General features: G+C 36.0%; 3 long non-coding RNA genes across 3 annotated transcripts; 2 read left to right on the forward strand and 1 right to left on the reverse strand.

The window, feature by feature from the left end:
• Nucleotides 1–3,838: 3,838 nt before the first annotated feature.
• On the reverse strand, nt 3,839–8,036 carry LOC139115142 (uncharacterized). Its single transcript, XR_011548062.1, has 3 exons — nt 7,613–8,036; nt 6,642–6,728; nt 3,839–5,512 (listed from the first exon to the last, which is right to left on the reverse strand). It is a non-coding gene; the product is annotated as an uncharacterized lncRNA (long non-coding RNA).
• Nucleotides 8,037–8,056: 20 nt separating this feature from the next.
• Nucleotides 8,057–13,824, forward strand: LOC139115143 (uncharacterized). Its single transcript, XR_011548063.1, has 2 exons — nt 8,057–8,952; nt 11,978–13,824. It is a non-coding gene; the product is annotated as an uncharacterized lncRNA (long non-coding RNA).
• Nucleotides 13,825–16,303: 2,479 nt separating this feature from the next.
• On the forward strand, nt 16,304–21,554 carry LOC139116433 (uncharacterized). The gene is made up of 3 exons (XR_011548290.1): nt 16,304–16,630; nt 19,772–19,873; nt 21,163–21,554. It is a non-coding gene; the product is annotated as an uncharacterized lncRNA (long non-coding RNA).
• Nucleotides 21,555–22,175: the final 621 nt, after the last annotated feature.

A 22,175-nucleotide genomic window follows, 5' to 3' on the forward strand; every position in this document is an offset into this window, starting at 1 on the left:
GCCGTAATTTCAGAGTTATATACCCAATTACAAAGTTCATTAAAAATAAAAATGAACCCTTAATTAATTTTACACTAGTAAATGCTTTACACCATGGTCAGATATCTGTCGGATAAGTATCTGCAGCAGATTTCATCAAATTTGATGGGGTTGTTTCGGAGTTATATGACTTATTAGACACTTCATTAAATACGCAAACGAGCTATTTATTAACTTGACACTGCCAAATGCTTCCCAGTACAATTTGATATGTATCAGATCAATATCTGTTGCAGGTATCATCAAATTTGGTGCAGGAATTTCGGAATTATATCACTAATTACAAAAGTTCATTAAATATGCAAATGAGCAGATAATTGGACATGGCACTCACAGTATCATCATTATGTTATGGGATTGTCATCTGTGGAAAGTGTCATCAAAGTTCTTGATATATGTCGACACTGTCATTACTGTTTCCATAGGAAACCATTATATGGAAACAAATGATATTTTATAACTTCATTGATATGAAAGCCACACTAACCAAAATCTAATCAGTTCTTGAAATTAGCATATGGTACCTATCTACCGAATCTTACTTGAATCCGTTCAGGCGTTTTTGAGTTATCATGTAAACAGACAGACAGACAGACAAACACACACACGGACAGACAGACAGAGAGACATCGCTACGACATTAGCTCACGTGTGCGAACAGTTGAATTAAAAATGAAGTGTCTACACTGTGGCACAGAGAGCAGGGGGGCTCTCGATAAAACCAAAGGATATTTGAAAAGGAATACGCCCGGCTTGCGGAAATTGTATGGCCTTTGATATGAGGTAATGTTTTTAGAGAGAACTGCCAAGCAGGTATTGCACATCCATAGAAGCAAGAGAGTGACCGAATTTTAATATTGTTCATCAAATATTCATCAGCAATCAGTAATTGTGTTTGCCTTCTGGAAAATGTACGATCACAAACGTTAATTTTGCGAACTATTTTAGAAAATCTTAATGATCCGTGTATAAATTACATTCCTTCTTCAGGGAGTCGTAAGATAGTTTTTTTTACTTTGCCTTTTAAAGTCAAAGTTGCTACAGCCTAAACTTAATATATACACGTGTTCTAAAACTTAGTCAGACTCCAATGGAATTAATATACCAAAACTATAAATTTCTGTTTTTGCATATTTATCAAATCAACATCCTTAATACCTATCTGTACATTATGCATAAGGCGTTTTTAATAAGAGTCAGCTGCATTAAAATATCGATTTTAAAGTGCATTCCCATTGAGGTGAATAATGGGAAAAGGAGTCTAGACACCCCCCCCCCCAAGACCGAAATAATTATGGATCTAAAATAACGATTTTTAAACAAACTATCATATCAATGGGTCGTAAATTCGTGACCGAAAGTTGCTGGTACGGCATAGTGGATCTATGTATGTTTGGTTTGGATTTTCAATCTTCCATTATCGGAGTTAGACTATTTCTATTTTGGGAAATCAGTTGCTTATCAGATTTGGCATCGACCCCATTGCACAGGATAAAGGAAAGTCCAACAACTTTATAGTGACACTGATTGTTAGATATCTAGTTTTCTATCTGTGAAACAATTGCATTTCTGATTCAAAAAGATGGATAGCCAGGCAAGACTGCTGTAAATTAGTCGTCTTGAATTTTGCTCGGCAACAGTTCTCTTGGCTGTACTTAAACTTTAAAGTACTACAAGACGTCTTAAATGTTCCTTATCATATGGTCGCTTAGCTTGCACATATGTTTTCGGAAGACATGGTCTTGATTCTTTTTCTAAATTCTTCTCTAAATTAATGCTAATAAGTCATTCAAGTCGGATTTCAGTAAAAGTGAAGTCTTATTGATCAGGTGTAACGTGTACTTTGCTTTCTGCTTTGTTGTTGTGTTTGCTGTTTTCTCTCTTTGTTCGTTTTTCGGTATTTTGTTGTGCTTTTTTGAACTTTAAACTTTACCTTCCTGACTTCCAATGGCAAATAAGCTCAACTTGAATACTGGAAATTGCCTGACAGTGAATTGTTGTCTAGATGTGGCATATATCAGTCAAATGAGATAAAAGAATAAAGATATGAACTTTTGAAGGTATTTTCGACCGGTTTTTGTTAATTGTTTGAGGATTCATGTTTTGATTTGTTTGTTTTGAACTTCTCGCCGATTTGTTGTATCAAACCTTTCATTCTTTCTACTAGTACTGTTCTGCCACGGCCCGCTGCCCAACACTTCGACTCTGGGCCTTCGATCGACAATCCAAGAAAGGTTAAGTGCACTGAATTCGAAAGCTTCGCGTGCTTATGCGCAAGTGAACTCCCTAGACTAACAGTATAGGGTCGGCATTATCAACTGAAAATTGATAGAACAGGTAACATTGAACGTGCAGTTGTAATAAAGATTATTTGGTCCATTTTCAGGATTTGAACAACTGTAGTGGACCTAAGACAATTTTGAGAACTATAAACGGTTGAATTCTTTAAAATGTTGGTAACAGAATCGGCGATGGTAGCTGCACCTATTGTGTGAGTAGTGTTGGAGAAACTTTATCGTTACCCTCTGTCTACTGAAGAAAGTTGTGCATGACAAAAGCAACGGAAATCGGGGGAAAGCGCACATCACAAGAATACAGCAGTCTTCGTCAGAATGTTCATTTGTGCTGAGGGACTTAGTAGAAATTATAGCGTGGGATGGCTGGTTTTTCCAATAAAGTTATTATTCAAAGGTTAGCAGAGACATTGTTCATATTTCTTGTTCTAAATGGCCCCGTAATAGATGACTTAAAGGTATACAGTCACCAGTAATCTAAATATGCCCATATATGGTCAGAGGGGCGTTCCCTGGTATTCAAAATGCCCATGTGAGGGCGCTGTTTTTTAAACTCGGGCACCCGCTTAAAATCAGTTATTGGTTAGATTTTCTCTTGCCATGGTAACTGTAGCAAAATTGGAACAGGTGACAGTATACCTTTAACGTTATGCGCATCGGCCAAACGAGAGACAGGTTACCTCTTTGATTTAAAATTTAAATTTCCAGTCATATTATAGACCATCTGGAGTCTATTTGTGATAGATTCATTCAAATTATTATTGGTTGTATTTATTTCTTTTAGTATTTTTATCTAAGTATACATTGGCTGGTAATATCACCCGCATCTTTTCCAGTCAGGTTCTATAAAATGAAGTGAGAGTTACTTCTGTGGAATACATCAGACATCTTGCCTTAGTAGCTGAATACTCGGCCTGGTTCTGTTAAAGAAGAGCATTTCTGGATCGACTGGGTAAGTAACGCTATGACTGCCGGGCCGAACACAAACGTACCTACTTTTAATTGTACATCAAAAGAAGTTATATCCACTTAAATGGTAATCATATTTATGCCTCTGCATTTAGAAACATTTCTTCGCAAATAGGTATCCATCGACACAGCACAGATCAAATAAAAACACCTTCTGATCTATTTTGGGATTTTCTGATCTTGAGGTTTTCTGATATTTACATGATAAATTTGTTAGTTTCACTGTAATTGACTACTATTTTGCAAAATTTTGTTATCAAAAGTTTATGTTTATGGTTTATAATTTCAGGCTGCTAAAATTTCCTGCATAATTCTTTAGTTTGCAAAATTCGCCTGTTTGAAGGTTCTTCATAATGATTGACATAAAAATCACAATTCAAAATTTCCATTCAGTCCATGTAATATATTTTAAAATTTGCAAGTTCAAAAATCACATTTTTATATATGTCCAAATAACTTATAATTTCATCAAATAAATTCAGATGTAAGACATACTTGCAAAAGTGAAACCCAAAAATTGACAGTACAAAAACACATTTTTATTGACTATCATTTTTATTCAACAATTAATGAATAAAATAATACAGATTTACAACAAGAAAATTGAACTGAGATATTTTACAGGCAAAAAAGTAACTTTGCATTGGCTTTCTCAAAAATAAATCTTTTTTGGAATTTGCGCAGCATATTATTATCAGTCTGGCTATATTACCTCTGTCATAAAAAATAATTACATTTTTGGAAGAATAAAACAGGCAATTGATATTTGAGACGGCGTTCAATTGAACGCCGTCTCAAAGAATGCTTGAGATGGCGTTCAATTGAACCCCATCTCAAAGAATGCTTGAGACGGCGTTCAATTGAACGCCATCTCAAGCATTCTTTGAGACGGCGTTCCATTGAACGCCATCTCAAGCATTCTTTGAGATGGCGTTCAATTGAACGCCATCTCAAAGAATGTTTGAGACGGCGTTCAATTGAACGCCATCTCAAGCATTCTTTGAGATGGCGTTCAATTGAACGCCATCTCAAGCATTCTTTGAGATGGCGTTCAATGAACACCGTCTCAAACCCTGTAGAAATGATGTTCAATTGTGCACTGTGTCTAGGAAAATTTATTGATATCTGATGTTGTCATGGTCAAAGCATAGAAATATGAAATTGTATGTGTTACAATTTTCAATAGCAAATGACAGGAATAATTCTAGGACACAGGGCCTTGTACTTGTTAAGAAATGACCAATACCTTTCCAAACAAGTGAATTTTACTGAATACATGAGACCTTCACACAAACACCTGATACAGTACACAGCAAAACTTGTGTTCAATTAAGTCCTGCTTTGGGCATGACTTAGATAAGCCAAAAACAAGCCCAAAGTAAGTCTGAGACCCACAGAATAGCTTTCAACACTACATTATCTCTTACAATGTGCAGGAAATCACATATAAATGTAATTCAGTGGCAATGATAGTTATCACCTTTAGACTCAATGGCCCCAGACAAGGTGAGAATGAGACATGCAGACTTTGCTGTCAAGCTGGGTATGCTTTGGGCTTGCTTTAGGCTAGCCTTAAACAAGCTTAAGACTGGCATTAGGCTTGTTTTCTGCTAGCCCTGGACATGCCTTTCTGAATGGAAGCTTTGCTGTGTAGTGTTGCTGTTTCACTAAACTACCGAATAAGAGAGCAGACAGTGAGAAGGGCAGCTGCATTGGCTACATGTGCCACAAGAAAATGACAAGCTCAATTGTATACAACTTATACAACTTAATCTAATTTAGGAAATGTACAGAAAGAAAATTAACAAACTTTTGTCAGTAATACAAGAAGAATTCCTCCATTACATCCCGTTACATCACTGTCACTACAGTCTCTGAGTACATGTTTACTTTGATTCCACCAGATCATTCATCCGATGAAGTTTCATTGCTCAGCACGTAGTTGTTAAACATGTCCAGTTTCCAGGTCTACATACTTTAAGGTCTTGGGCTTATCATAGGAAAAAATAATCGCTGTAGATTTGATGTTCACTTCTCATCTACACGTAGTTTCTGTACATGTGGCTTACACAGACCACAAGACCACAATGGTTAACGCTTCCAAGGTGTCTATCTCTTATTTGAATTATTGTATCCTTTTGTTGACAAAATGTCTACATTGTTTTTTCTGTCTGTATGTGTTGTCATTGGTGACTTCTTTTGGCCAGAAGCTGTGATCAGAAAAGATAAACAAATGGTCATGATATTGACTTTGAAAAAAACAACAATTACATGTAATGATATGTCATGAAAAATACAACAAAAACTGTTGATGACACTGCACTTCCATTTTATAGAAATACTCAGTGCTAGCAAACACATACAGCAACATTGTAATCCTACAGAATGATTGCTAAGAAAATTCGACTGCAAATCATTCTTATACTGAAGCATATATGAAGTACTTCATCTCATAATGACCTGGGCACCTAATTTGTAAGAAATGGGATAAACACTTTCAAAGAAGAAGATAGTTTGATCAAAAAGTGGAAAATATTGCCACAAAATACAAATATGAGAATTTTGCCATCATTTCAATGATGAGGTTCATTTAAACAACGGCACATCTACCGGTACATCACACATGGCATGACTACTCAAAAATCAGCTCAACATGAGCAGAGGTTTGGAAGTTTTTGATCTGGACAGACAGATAGACAGACATACAAACACTGTACGGACATACAATGTATAGTCAGACATATCAAATGCAGATATTTTGATGCCATTGCAAACATCCTCCCAGTTGCCATGTGTATGGCAAATGGGAAGTAAAAAATTGGGAAATTTTAAGCAGAAAAATATTATTGGTCTAGCTTTCATGACGATTGTGAAATTGTCCAATAAGCTAAATTTTGTGTAGAAATAAACAATATTCTGACTTGGCTTTCATACTGATTAAAACTGTGAGCTTAATTGATGATCCAAATGTAATAACACATACATATACCATTAGTTTTAGTGGTCTCCAGTTAGCAAAAATTAAATATTACATGTGCATGAAAAGTGCATTATTATGCTTTAATCACTCACAGTGCCCAAAGGGTGTGCTGAAAATTAAATGGCAGGAAATGAAAGTGCTATAACATATTTGGAAAGGAATTTGATATTCAGAAATGTTTTAAGTTCCTCCTTTGCAATGTCATTTTTTTCTCAGACACCCCATCCCTGCATGTAGTACATATAACTGTTTTCAAGTCCTCGCCATTCCCCATCCTGAAGTGTTTGTGAATACAGTCTTATACTGGAAAGAGAGAGAATGTTGGACAGATATGATCTTTGTCAGATGATCACACTTACATTTTAAGGGTTAATGAAAGGCTGGTGGACTGGTGGTCTTTTCTTACAGGTAATAAGTCTCCAATACATCATCTCTGTGTCAAAATCCTGAAAAAGAAAATTTTACAGGAGTCATATGTCTAAATCATTGTCCCTCACTGAACACTTACATGATATACCAGTAGTTTATTATTACATCACAGATAGAGTTGGACTGTTGTCTATAAAATTAATAATTACAGTATACATGTATGGTATGAAGAAATGACAAAGTTCCACTCACATTTATGAAATATCTACTCTATGCTAGCCACCACTGACTTTACATGTATGTCATATAAACACTCTGACATCATTTCTTATCTTTCTATGCCAAAATAAGTATAAGTTTATACAGAAAGATGCATCCCAAGCATTTCCATCTGTGGCAGAGATCTTGCTAGAACAAATAATTAATAAGATGCTCGTAAAAAATACAATCTTGTGCAGATAAATGAACATATGGATGATTTTTTTACTCGTTTGTTACTCAATTTTCTTAATATTCACTTTTGTTGAAGATGACACTGCATCCATGATGAATATAAAGATGGGCTTCTTTTGTGAATTATGTCCAGGGGAGGTTTTTGGTAGATCCTGATAATAACTGGACAGTTTGTCTCTCCTGAGATCATTTAAGCTCAAATTTCACAGTTTGTATGGCAAATACAGTATGCTGATGGATCAAATACAGAGTTGTTCTCTATCTCAACCTCTACTGTTCTTGTCACACAAGGAATGATTTACTAATCATGATTGCAGCTGAGAAAAACAATCAAGTGATTTTTCTACAATGTTATAAAAATATGGCTGTAAATGGTTTTCTAATGGCCAGTATATTGACATACCCCCCTCCCACTGTATACAGACTGCAGCCCTTTTTCCCCACAATCAGAGGGGCTTGGATTTGTAAACAATGGTTTAACAATAGGTTAAACAAAATATAACATTACCTTCATTCAAGTTTCGCTCGCCAGCTAGTGCATTCACAAGCATTTCTTGGTAAAGCTCACATGACAGGCTGAGGAATCATTGAAAAGATTCGGCCAAACTTGCTGGATAAACAGCGTCAATATTCCCATGGATGTTTACATTCCATTCCGCACCTCAAAAGTCGAGCCAATGTGTTATGTAATGAGCTTAATCCGTCCTCATTGCTCCGATGTGTGGCTGATCGGTCAGCGCTGGAACCCGTCTTTGCGCATTTATCACGCTACGAGATCTACAAGACATGTTATCCCTGGCATAAATGTGATGAACTGGGCAGTAGTTCAACTGTCAGTCAACTTCGACGAGCAGTCTAGATAAATTAGTGGTAGTGTACTCTCTCGCTGATGAACGCTGCTGAAGTCGCTGGTCTTACACAAACTGTAAACAATTCACGAACAATCATTTCATGGCGGCATATTCCATTTTAATATATAGGTACACCTAGGGCTTGCCGCGCGGTTGTGTTAAAGGTACATGTTGTTCTATTATGCCGTAAAGTTTTCCTACTGTTTAAAATACTCGGTAGTATGTTACAGTCTTCATGATTGTTGTGGAGGTGTAGTCAATGATATGTTTCTCGTTAAGCGAGACGCTAACTCTTACACCAAGTAAGATGGTCTTTGCAAATTAACATAGTAAAGGTCACGGGTCACCCAGCTGTGAGGCTTTTGCATTGTTTCAAGTCGAACGTGTAAAGTAAACGGCGCGGCATTCGAATGATTTTGTTATGTCCACTGCACTTATTTCTTAGTTGGGAAAGGTTACTGATTCCGAATGTAGAACATCCATTACTCCGACGATTTAATGGCAGGACTACATAGAAACTGCAACGGAAACCTGGATATCGCCGATGAATTTGATGTCTGTCAACAACTTGTGGAGCTGGAGTGACCATGCTGTTCCCGAGAAATGATGTCAGCACTTGCAGAGCATGCAGAGCGAAAGGAATAGACCATGTTCCGAACCGCGCGTGACATTCCGAGATATCGCGAGAATATGTGGTTCGCAGTGGACGCGTTCTCGCAACACAGGACAAACTGCGTAAAACAGGACAAGTCGCTAATTACGTTAAACACTGCATAATATATATGAAGTTGCAACCTTTGCTCAGTTCTGCACTTTTTCTAGTTCCATACAAAGTTTGACTTGTATTACTAAGCTGGAAACCTGTTTCTACGGACATGTATTACAGTCTCGCGAGATCTCGCAATCAGCGGAAAATCGTCTATTGTGATCGTAGCGTGAACGTTAAGAGGTGAAAGCACTGCCAAACGGACCCTTTGGAGTTATGTTTGAGAGGATGGTACGTAAAAAGCTATATTTTCAGTTATATCAGTGGTTAGGGCATCTCCATTGAAATGATTTTACCTGACACAGTGACAGTCACCAACGATAAGGGACTCATCATTAGGGAGCCTTCAGAAATTACAGGGGGGGGGGCAATTGGGGGAGGGTCACTTTTTAGAAAACAGTTCAAGGGGAGGGTCACTTTTTTATAAACCTATCGGGGGGGGGGTCACTTTTGACAGAAGCTGATTTTATGGCCAAAACTTTGATTGTCCATGTGATATTTCCTGAATAGGAAATCACCAACAAAATACGTACACATTATCCACAAGTTTCACAAGCAAAGAAGATAAAGTGGTATCCTACACATCTTGAACAGTTAAAACTGATAAAAGAAAAGAGGCAAAAACATATGCAACAGGTGGAAAAGTGTATATCTATTATCAAATGTACATAAATTCAAAGATATTGTCAGTTTTATATTGGAAAACTTGTGCATAGTTCTCTCATAGGCTACGTACCATGTACAGTAAATCAACTTTTGAGTGAAATTCAAAAATCAAATTTCTTCAAGTGCACAACCATGGACTTACAACCACTCTAGTTAAATCAAAAACATTAATATAAATAATCAAGCAATAATACATGCACAGATTTACCTAGTTTTGTATTTGAAAAAAAAATTATTCATAGTTTCATAGTTTCATCATAGACCGCCATGCATATTGAATTGACATTTCAGTGAAATTCCAAAATCAAATTTCTTGCTCAATCATGGACTTACAACCACTCTAGTTTCATCAAAAACATTAATATAAGTAATCAAGCACACATACATGCACAGATTTACCTAGTTTTGTATTGGAAAAAAAATTATTCATTGTTTCATCGTAGACCGCCATGCATAGTGAATTAACATTTCAGTGAAATTCCAATATCAAAGTTCTTGCACAACCATGGACTTACAACCACTCTAGTTTACTAGTTTAATCAAAAACATTAATACAAATAATCAAGCACACATACATGCACAGATTTACCTAGTTTTGTATTTGAAAAAAAAATCATTGTTTCCTCACAGACCGCCATGCATAGTGAATTGACATTTCAGTGAAATTCCAAAATCAAATTTCTTGCTCAATCATGGACTTACAACCACTCTACTTTCATCAAAAACATTAATATAAATAATCAAGCACACATACATGCACAGATTTACCTAGTTTTGTATTGGAAAACAAATTATTCATTGTTTCACCATAGACCGCCATGCATATTGAATTGACATTTTAGTGAAATTCCAAAATCAAATTTCTTGCTCCATCATGGACTTACAACCACTCTACTTTCATCAAAAACATTAATATAAATAATCAAGCACACATACATGCACAGATTTACCTAGTTTTGTATTGGAAAAAAATTATTCATTGTTTCACCATAGACCGCCATGCATATTGAATTAACATTTTAGTGAAATTCCAAAATCAAATTTCTTGCTCAATCATGGACTTACAACCACTCTACTTTCATCAAAAACATTAATATAAATAATCAAGCACACATACATGCACAGATTTACCTAGTTTTGTATTGGAAAAAAAATTATTCATTGTTTCACCGTAGACCGCCATGCATAGTGAATTAACATTTCAGTGAAATTCCAATATCAAAGTTCTTGCACAACCATGGACTTACAACCACTCTAGTTTACTAGTTTAATCAAAAACATTAATACAAATAATCAAGCACACATACATGCACAGATTTACCTAGTTTTGTATTTGAAAAAAAAATCATTCATTGTTTCCTCACAGACCGCCATGCATATAGTGAATTGACATTTCAGTGAAATTCCAAAATCAAATTTCTTGCTCAATCATGGACTTACAACCACTCTACTTTCATCAAAAACATTAATATAAATAATCAAGCACACATACATGCACAGATTTACCTAGTTTTGTATTGGAAAACAAATTGTTCATTGTTTCACCATAGACCGCCATGCATATTGAATCAACATTTCGGTGAAATTCCAAAATCAAATTTCTTGCACAATCATGGACCTGTAACCACTCTAGTCTAGTCAAGAATAATAATGTTAATAATCAAGCATACATAAATGCACTGATTTATCTAATGTTGTATTGGAAAAAGTTATTCATAATTTCATCATTGACCGCAATGTACAATGTATCAACATTTCTGTGAAATTCCAAAATCAAATTTCTTGCACAACCATTGACTTGTAACCACTCTAGTCTAATCAAAAACAATAATGTAAATAATCAGGCATACATAAATGCACAGATTTATCTAATTTTGTACTGCAAAAAAAATATTCATAGTTTCATCATAGACACCATGGATACAGTAGTGAACCAGCTTTTTAGATGAAATTCAGAAATCAATTTCTCGTACACAAATGCACATTTTACTTCCCAATTCAAGCAAAGTACATTTAAATACATTATCAAACAAATATATATTACATGCAGATACGGCATGTTTTGTGGGGGAAAATTGTCAACAATTTGCCAGATAGACTCCATGTATTATGATTCGATATTTTTGGATGAAGCACTAAATGAGCCACATCTTTCCTTCTTATGGTTGCACAAAATATGGTGACCCTCCCTCCAGTAACCATCTTTAGCTCAATGGAAACCATCGTTGAAACTGCATCTGTGTGAGTTTCTTGTTTACAAACAATGTACCGGTATTTTGTTAAAGATATCCAGATGTCCCTCATCATGTGAGCTGCAACTTTTAAATTATATGATGTTGTAGATTATGACAGACTTTTAACTTTCACCAATCACCATCATACCTTAGTTACACTGTTAACATTGGTTGTACGGGTCAGATACGACCCTTGAACACAGTTTCTATGACTGCTTCCCTTTGATAATAATAGCTTTAAATTTTTACATCTTTAATTTTATTGTTCTTTAGTAAATTGTAAAATGTCAAATTTCATTTTTTCCTATCACTTTTGAATTTTCTCCTAATTTGAAATTTTAAATATTCATTTTAAGGTTTCTCTGGGAAAACACAGACTGAAGAAAAGATAAGAGATGGAAAACTTCAGCACTCTTAAGCCAGCTGTGATAGTAGAAGTGTTCTTTGTCCAGCATGCGAACGGGTTCTTCAGATTGAAAAACATGTTGAAGTGAAGAACTATGAGTATAAGTCCACCGACACTGCATCCAGCAGGATATTGTTGAACACTGCATTACATCCAGCACACCAGATAATCAGAAGGAAGACAATCGGAAGAAAGGCAATCAAATGAGGCAACATTGCAATCAGACTTTTTTTTTGATACATGCAGCATTATTGCTAAAGAAAGTAGGTGATAAATTCTGCTCTGAAAGTTTACAATTTTCAAGCTTAACCTCTGGGAAAGTGTGTATGTACATGTGCATTGTCAGCTAGGTGATATCAACATAAACTTCTGTACTGCTGTACTTGTACATGTAGGTGACTATTTTGATGCATACAGTATATATACCAACACCTCGAATATAGTGGAACATAGTATCAATTATGATCTAGTGAAGGACTGATGTTTAATCAAAATGACAGCAGCAATTCACTTCTATTTTAAGCTTCACTGTTAACGATGCAAAGTTAATCAAACTGATGGATGTCGATTGTCTGTTGTCAGGCATTCGTTGTCTGGAGTATGTCACCTTTTTACATTCCCAGCATCTTCAAAATGACTCTTCTGATTCCTTTAAAATGTGGTGTAAAATGTAGTGTACAGGGATGACTTTAATCAGATTTGTTCAAATTGTAATGAAATATGCAAATTTGTATTTTTAAGGCTAATTTTATACTTTTTCGTCAAAAATTTGTTACTTAAGTACTACTCATTCAATAGCTTGATATATTTTGTCAACAGGTTCCTAAGGGTTATTTATGTATTAAAAAATCATGAAATCTAAAAATTTTGTAATCAGGGGGCAATTTTTGCCATTTTTGCTGAAAAATTGTTTCTCAAAAACTGCTTTTCTGATAGCTTTGACATTTTATATACAGGTTCCTGGGGGTTATTTCAATGTGATGTATTAAAATTGTTATAAGATCAACACTTTTTGTATTTTTCTGGCAATATTAGCCATTTTTGGTCAAAAAATATGTTTCTCGTTATACTACTCACCTGATAGCTTTGGTTAACATGTTTTGAAGAATGATCTTAATATAATTTGTTCAAATTATGGTGAAATCTTCCATGTGTATTTTTGCTATTATTTTTTGTTACTTTTTGTCAGGCCATCCTGAAATGAGCTAACAAAGATTTCCACCTTCATCATCAACACAAGTATCACAAATTCTAGTTATTCTGTACATGTAACACAGTGAAGCTGTATCAGCCATAGGGACGCTAGTTTATAACTGTTAATTTTATTTTTCACTATTCCATGATCAAAATTTGCCACATGTATCTAGATTCTATAGCAGTAGTTGTGTAATTGGCATTGGTGAAAGATGCATGTATTCTTAAATACATGTATTCTTAAATAGGAAACACTCTGTGCTGTGTATTGATAATAATTTCTTCTGGGAACTTGCAAACTAGTTTGTTACTTTTAACAAGAGAGGAATTATAGCCAAAGTGTACGGTACATTACATGTGTTACAACATTGATTTGTTTTATTTTGTGATCAGTCACTAATAATAATAATTTCTGGAGGCAGCCTTTGCAACAATTAACAGTCAAAAGTTAAGAAATTGCTGCCTGTATGTGCAGGATTTGTGTGGTCTTTACCATTGTCTCTGGTGTTATGCGGGTAGACAAAATGTCTAACTTTTGTGTGTTTACATAATGTTATCATGTACATATTAAATTTTCTTAAATAAAAGATTAGTTCACTTAGATTTGCTGATTTTTTGAAATGCTGTTACCTACAGTAGTCTTTTATTAACTACTCACTTTTTACTTTGAAACAGTACAAACACCCTCTCAAATATATCAGTTTTATTCACCAATGATAACACAAGGTGGCCTATTTGTTCATCAGAAATGTTCATTCTCCAACATTGACATGGCCTGCTTGTGCTTCGAGACGGCCTTAAATTGAACACCATCTCAGGCTGGGTCAGCCTGTGCTTTGAAATGGCGTTCATTTGAACGCCACCTCAAGAAGGGCACAGGGTCAGCCTGTGCTTTGAGATGGCGTTCAATTGAATGCCATCTCAAGCAGGGTCAGCCTGTGCTTTGAGATGGCGTTCAATTGAACGCCATCTCAAGCAGGGTCAGCCTGTGCTTTGAGATGGCGTTCAATTGAACGCCATCTCAAGCAGGGTCAGCCTGTGCTTTGAGATGGTGTTCATTTGAACGCCATCTCAAGCAGGGCCAGGCTGTGCTTTGAGATGGCGTTCAATTGAACGCCATCTCAAGCAGGGCCAGGCTGTGCTTTGAGATGGCGTTCAATTGAACGCCATTTCAAGCAGGGCCAGGCTATGCTTTGAGATGGCGTTCAATTGAACGCCATCTCAAGCAGGGCCAGGCTGTGCTTTGAGATGGCGTTCAATTGAACGCCATCTCAAGCAGGGTCAGGCTGTGCTTTGAGATGGCGTTCAATTGAACGCCATTTCAAGCAGGGCCAGGCTATGCTTTGAGATGGCGTTCAATTGAACGCCATCTCAAGCAGGGTCAGCTAGCATTCTTCCGAAAAGACTGTACCAGGCACCTGCTACTGTGTCTACACAGCCGATGTTAGACATCTTCAACAATATATGTAATAATTTTTAATTTTTGAAATTAAAATTTCTGAAACTTTAAACGCAGGTTATTTTGTGTTTCAAAGATGTCATAATGAAACCTGTCAGAAAAAGTTGATTTTTTACCTGCCAAAAAATAAGATTTTTGATGTTAAAGGTTTAAGATTTCTATTTTTCAGTTTTTAATACTTTAAAATGTCAGTTAAATAGAGAGAGTGTGAAATTGCAATAATTTATGTAAAAATATCATGATTTGGTCAAGATCAGAAAATCCCAAATTAGATCAAAAAGCTACAGTCATCGTTCAGTATTCGAAGAATACATTTTTGGTTGTGAAAGTCAAGATTTAATCACAACAATTAATTTGAGCAACATTGTAAGAACATTATGCATTCTCATTGTCAATTACTTGGTACAACAAACTGTAACAGTTACATCCCATCCTTTAAATTGAAATTTGGTATCTGTGTCATCAAGTAATTTGTGAGTTTCTTGTATCGTCTGCCGCAAAAGTTGAAATGCAATTTATAATCACATTAATCGCAAACGCAACTGGTTTTATAACAATTGCACATATTTACCGCAATTCGGATAAAAAGAAAGACGATGTAAGGTAAACTGAAACGAGTATGCCCTGTTGCAAATTTTTGTCCCACCAAAAATGTTAGGTATACAGTTGGAGGTAGAGTCGAACTTATTGATACGTAAACGTGATCTCGTATGATATGTACGTACAAATGAAGGCACCATAAAATACCCTTGAATGGGAAGGAAATTAGTTTATCGGTTGTTAAAGAAAACCGTAATTATGAAGAATGAAATTGAAGATGTTTTCTTCTTCAAACTGAATCCTAAAGTAAAATGCGCTGCAGGGATTTATTTTTTTATTATTTAATTAACACTTATTTAACGACGGTTGCTTGCTAAGCTTCAGTAAAGATGCCTATCTACCCCAGGGCCATCGATTGAACATACAAACTAATACAAAGCAGAGCTAAATGAAACAAGGCAATCAAAGCAAGCATAATGCAATGAAAACAAAAAATAAGGATAAAAAGAGACAGATATTACCGAGGACTTTGAAAATTTTGACCCGATATTTGCAAATGAATATATTATCGATAAATTCATTGTTCTCTGTGCATATATGTAATAATCCCTTATTTAAAGAGAGTAGCGTTGCCCAAGAATATAAATGTTTTCACATTTATTAGAACAAACTTGTGCTATATTTTATGGATACCTTTGCAGTTCGCTGATTTTTACCAATTCCAAAAGACTTAAAAACAAGCCTATGGTTTACAACCGGAAGTACGCCTCAGGCTTTCGGGTGATCACAAAATTTCGTTCTCCACCAAATAATTAACGATTAATAGTTCCTCTCAAGAGTTGGCAGATTTGGGTAATTATCTCCGACTAAATGCGGCGGATTTGTTGTGAAAGAACAAAGGTAGAGAGTGGAACAATAAACGTCTACAAATATTGGCTATTACTGCAGTTTCGATCAACTGGTATACACTGATAAGTGTGTATGGTTCTCATGGTATGACGATAAAGGAACTATGAAATTTTCATACACGCATATAATTCAGACTCTTACCACAACACTTTTGATTACAGACGTACTTGGTGAGATTAAGTCATGAAGTTATCATTCGTACTACTAGCTGCTTTGCTTGTTGGAGCTTGCGAAGGATCTGATGACGACTCTTCAGCCGAAAATGATAATTCTTGCATCTTTACTGTGGCCCGCATTCATGATAACGCACTTACTAGCAGAGTGGTGTTAAAAGAAGCTAACTGCCATGACGACCTGCAGGACCTGAAGTCACAAGTTGGTCAGACGACTCCAAATGTCAACATACCAGAGTATCATGCATACAAGGATATTGAGGAAGATGGTAGAATTATTTTTGGCATATCACCAAGTAAATTGGACACTTTGTCTGTCGAAGACTATGTAAGTAATTTACAAATTCAAAATATGGACAGATAGTTTGCCAGAAATTCACATACAATGAATAATGTGTTCTGTTAGCTGCATACTCTTTATGAATATAATTTACATAATTATCAGAGGTGCAAGGGAAAATGAGGATGAGGATGACGCTACAGCGTCAGCTTCACCGGCGTCAGATCCGATTATTCCCGACTGCGTCTGATGGAATGATAAGTGTAAAAACAACAGTAAAATGGGCTCCAAGTTTCGTATGACTTTAAATTATAATCAAAACACAGTGGAGTTTGTATTTCATAATATTTAGTAACCTTTCCTCTTAATATCCGTTTCTCACGATATAGTTACGATACAACATTCTTAGCCCTTAAAGTTCAATGCTATATGTTTATTACGTCGACTTTTCAGGCTCCAATCATACTTATACAATTTAATTGTTTTATATGTCCTCTAAATAATTAGGGCTTTCATATCGCCTCACATGCTGGCGACTTTTAGACATTTCGGACCATGTTTGCCTTTTTTTGCACTAATTTTCGAAAAATCTGAACGCAAGAGTTGACAGGACACCAACAAACACATCCACGGATCATAGACTGAAAATTACGAACACTACCAAAAAAACTAGTCTTATGGGATATTTTAACGATAAAATATTACCTGCGAAGCAGTTTTACGATTCAAAATAAGTTGAGAAAGAACGAAGTTGTTATTTTCTTTATTTGTGGGCGAATTTTATCATCACTTCGACAATCTTCGGATTTTTTGTAAATTTTGCAAGTTTTTTTTTTTTTTTTGGGGGGGGGGGTTCGTTGATTATGTAATGGGAATAACGGACTCCGCGCTGACCATTAACATTAATTTATAGGCACGAGCGATAGGAAAGCTAAAATTAACGGGCTCAGCAAGTTTCGCGCGTTAATTTTTGGTTTTCCTTTCGCCCTTGCCCATAAATAAACGTTAATGGTCAGCGCGTCGCCCATTATTTCTATAATAACACCTAAAATTATTGTACTCCACGTCAAATGCAATGGACTCCGCGTCAAAGTTATTGGGTTCCGCATCCTCTGTTACCTAACTTACCGTACAGCGAAACCCCAGAGGTTACAGACGCAGGTGTATGATAAACTGATTACACCTAATTTCAATTCGGAGGAAGTGTCTAAGAGAGCGTTCAGTTATTATGGCTTGGGATGGGCCGGAAAAATCCAGGGGGGTTGTCACCTTAAATTGAAAACTGAAAGGGGTTTCCATGTATTTTTCAGACAGCACAGAGGGTTGGGGTCAATTTTCAAAAGTATATGTCCCGTGAAAAAGCAATTTCGGTGCTTAAAAATACTCCGGGAAATAAAAATGATTCACTGCATGATTTCATTCTCTGAAGTCATTTAACTGAATAAAAGTATTATTATCTGTCACACAAATATCTTGCCTTGGCAACTCTGAGGCTTGTCTTCTTGTTAATTGAGCCCACTGTGTTCAATGAACAATTCCTATCACTTACATATTAGAGATATAGCAAGTCGTCAGGGAAAATATTAAAAAGGTACCTGTAGACTACCTTGAAAAGTGAAATAATATATTTAGGTGAAATTCCAATATCATATTTTACCAGGACAGTTACCCCGGGACATTTAGTCGCCGGACATTTGCCACCTATCATTTACACCTCCCCCTCCCGTTTATTTACCACATGACACTTACCACTAAGACACTTACCACACAAGACATTTACCACCCGGACAATAACCCCCTCTCTTAAAATTAATTTTAAAGGACGTCTGATTCATTATCTTCATTTCCAAACAGTTTCAACTTTATTTTGACATAGCATAGACACTGTCTATGATTCAAACAGCCTTATGGAGTGTATTTTATATGTTGGGGATGAAGGAATTAGTATTTTATGAAACATCTAACACATATTCTCCTTGTAAAACATGAAACTGAAGATGTGTGTAAATTTCGATGCAACCCGGTTTTGATTTAAAACGGCAAAAAAGGTGTTAGGGTCAAGGTTAGGTTTAGGGTAAGCCAATAAAATGATTCGTATAGAGACATTATTTCAGTCCATTGCACAAAAAATTGCGACCCACCCGTAATTTTTGTCCAATCCCTTTGAGAGGGGGGTTCAAAATTATAGCAAGTCAGATATGAGTTTGTTGGGAGGGCCATATGAAAAGCTCTGAGAATCTATTTTTGGATCCTAGTCGCCCATTAATCCTCCGGAGGTGTTTTTTTTGTGTGCAGCTTTACTCAAGTAATGGCTAGGGGCTGTCATGAATTTTTTGTCATCTTGAAAGGGGGGTCATCAATGCTCTGGTGCAATGGGTAGGAGGTTCACTTATTTTGAATGATGAACAGGAAACATTTGCCGGCCACAATAACTGAAAGGTCCCTAAGGTTGTGCCCATTTGGTATCGGGTATCTTTGTCATTCTGAATCTGTTTACTACTGGCTAATGTGGCGCTGAATGCAGTACGCGAAACTTAATGAAAAGGAGGGACATGTCACGTGACTTTTCCATACGTATTTGCAATGAATATGCCCATAATTCATTGCAATGCCAATGGCTGGTTTAAAGGTCAAGAAATACACGAATATGAAGCTTTTCAATTAGGAAATAATACATTTGCTATCAAGTGCTTCATTACGTTCAGTAATTTTTTATAATTACTATTTTGATTGATAAGACTGCCCTGCTAATGAGCATGACGAATATCACCTGAATCAAGTTGTCTCAGCTTTACCTTGTTTTAAGAGGACATAAGCTGTAACTTGTGGCAAGTTTTTCAGTATTCTACTTTTGTATATCAACTGTCTGACCCTAATTGACCCTAATCTGTTTGTCATGCTGAAATTTCGAGTATTCTTTTTGTCAAAACAGCTTGTATGTGTGTAGTGATCATTGTTTATTGTTTACAAATGGATTCTAATCCGGACATGAATACAATTTTCAACAATAACGATGGAGATAATACTCATATAGGTTTTCGTGATATGCTAAATACTTTGCATTATATTACAGTTTCGTAATTCAATGCAGAAAGAGTAGGAAAACTAGAAAACAAAAGTTCTGAAAAAATAGCCAAAAGTTACAGTTTATCGAGCTTTATGTGAAAGTGGTGTCTTTACATTATACAGGGAACTAAGATTGTAGCCGCTAACGACGTCGATGGCTGCTTTGAGTGAACAATTAGCATTTATCACAGTCTAAATGGAATGAAGAGAACCTGTACGCCGATGGTGAGTAGTGTTTCAAGTCAGCGTAATACTATACTTTGTCTCATTGGTGTACAAATTAAGGAAAATGTAGATTCTTTATGAATCAAATATATGGGATAACAAGTGCTCGTTGACAAGACTCCTGGGTATGTAGTACATCTCTCAGAAGCAAAGAATCACATGATCTCTGCGCATATCGTCGATAGAACATCTGCAAGCATGTGAAGAGACCTTGATGGAATCCTTGTGCTACGTTTGCAGATTAAATACTGCACTGAGGGCTTTGCTACAGATACATTATTCGTCAATATGAGACATTTCCCTTAATACACTGGGATCATTCTAGCTAGCTCAATTCCTGGTGTACTCAGTATTCTGGCGTTTCAGTCCTTTATCAGTAAATCAAAACCGAAAAAGGGTAAATCCCTGAAATATTAACAGTTTTGTCTTTATCATTTACCCTAATGCTATCCTCTCAATTTATATACTGTTAATGTTAATGACTTCCAGGTGAAAGTACCATTGACGCTTTACTGTTGCTGGCAATGTACAGCGGCTTGAAAGAGTAAATCTTATTGGTAAATTTTCATTATTTATGCCAAAGTCAGAACCGCCAAACATTACGCATTGGCCCTATCTTTGTTTCTAGACATGATTACAAAATCAGAACACGAGAAAGATTGCTAAAGATGGTTATCAAAAGACAACAACTCTGTTTCAGAACATCTCGTATTAAGGTAGAACGCACCTCGAAAACGAAAGACTTCAACTTTGCTTAAACTTCCCTGAATGAAACTTTCAACCATTCTCCTACCAACAATGACAATTGGGGAGCACCGTCCAAAATTTGGACCAAGGGGAAAAATACCCAACATTTTGCGAGATTTGAAATTCAAAATGGCCGCCATTCCTGTGTTAACTCTATGGGTGAGGTATCAAATTTTTTATTTCCGAAAAATTTTTCTTTCTCCAAGAGTTTTCAAATGAGCCCCCACAAGTGGTAGATCAGAAAAGAATTGTAGATATTTAAGAGTCCGACCATCTGTCCCCGGGGCGCATTCTACCTTAATAAAGATTGACAACTTTTACAGATAATACTATAAAATACTTTTATTTTCTTAAGTGGTTATTTTGACATCATGCAAGATACTCATACGTAGTGAACGTTAACAAGATGAATACCGGATAGTTCAATATGTTGTGGAAAGTAGACCTTGAAATTAATGCTAACAAAAAGTTGAAAAAAATACAAACAGTACTAGGTCTTTCACATTCTCATTGATGACATCTGCATCTTTTCCAAAACCTAGGACTGCATCTCTCAGTTAGATGGAATATACGTGAACTCGCCTTTACCAATCTCCAGGAGTAATTTCTTCACCAAGTGTCTAAAGGAAGATAGTGATGACGGTTCCTATATCACATATTGCTTGGACTTTACACCAGAGCTGTAATCAACAGATTAATGGCTGAGAGAAAGCGGCGGCCAGCATGCTCGTCAACGAATGAAATAGGAAATGCTATCATAGTTCTCTCATTCTCTCATATTACCACTAATGTCTCTGCATATCATTTGATATTGAGTAAAGTGAATTTCTGTGTTGATGTGATGCCAACATGAAAAGAATCGTACACTAAATGACTTCTTTCCTTGACATGTGGAATATTCTCAGCCATCTGTGGTGACTTCTTAGATGTCGAAATATGCTGATACTATTACCATTACTTGAAGCGTAATGTAACTTTTAGCAGTTTCATTAAAATGAATAGCTTATGCATTGGCAGTCAATCGTCGGGAGTTTTGTATTGGGAATCAAGTTTATATGTTTGTGTACACTGCAGCTGGAATGTCTTGTATTCACAAAGAAGATGAGAAAGGAACAGACAGAGATGAAGTAACTTGAAAAGACCTTCACATCGATAAGGTCTGCCTAATTGAAGTATGACACACATGGATCTAAGATTAGAAAGATACATCTTACCTTCTGATTCTAAGCAATTCATAATAATACTTCGACAAATTTTTTGCTGAACATGGGGAGCTGGATAGTATTGGAATATCGTCCTTTCCGTAGCATTGATTTCTAAAACATTCAAACATAAAGAAAAATGTGGGATGTCAATAATGTAATGGAGACACAGAACGATGTTTTATTAACTTCAATTCAGAGACACTTCTTAAAGCAGCCTGAAAGAAAGATTTCTGTAGTAGTTTCATTTTAAATTAAGCATGGCGTACCACCGTTTTCAATGTGAAATTCCTGACCTAAGCAACCATTTCGGAGGGCTAAAAAACTATTACGTGTTTGTGCTTATGCTTCTT

The sequence above is a fragment of the Ptychodera flava genome, chromosome 17 (assembly GCF_041260155.1).
Source record: "Ptychodera flava strain L36383 chromosome 17, AS_Pfla_20210202, whole genome shotgun sequence".
In the NCBI taxonomy this organism is placed as follows: domain Eukaryota; kingdom Metazoa; phylum Hemichordata; class Enteropneusta; family Ptychoderidae; genus Ptychodera; species Ptychodera flava.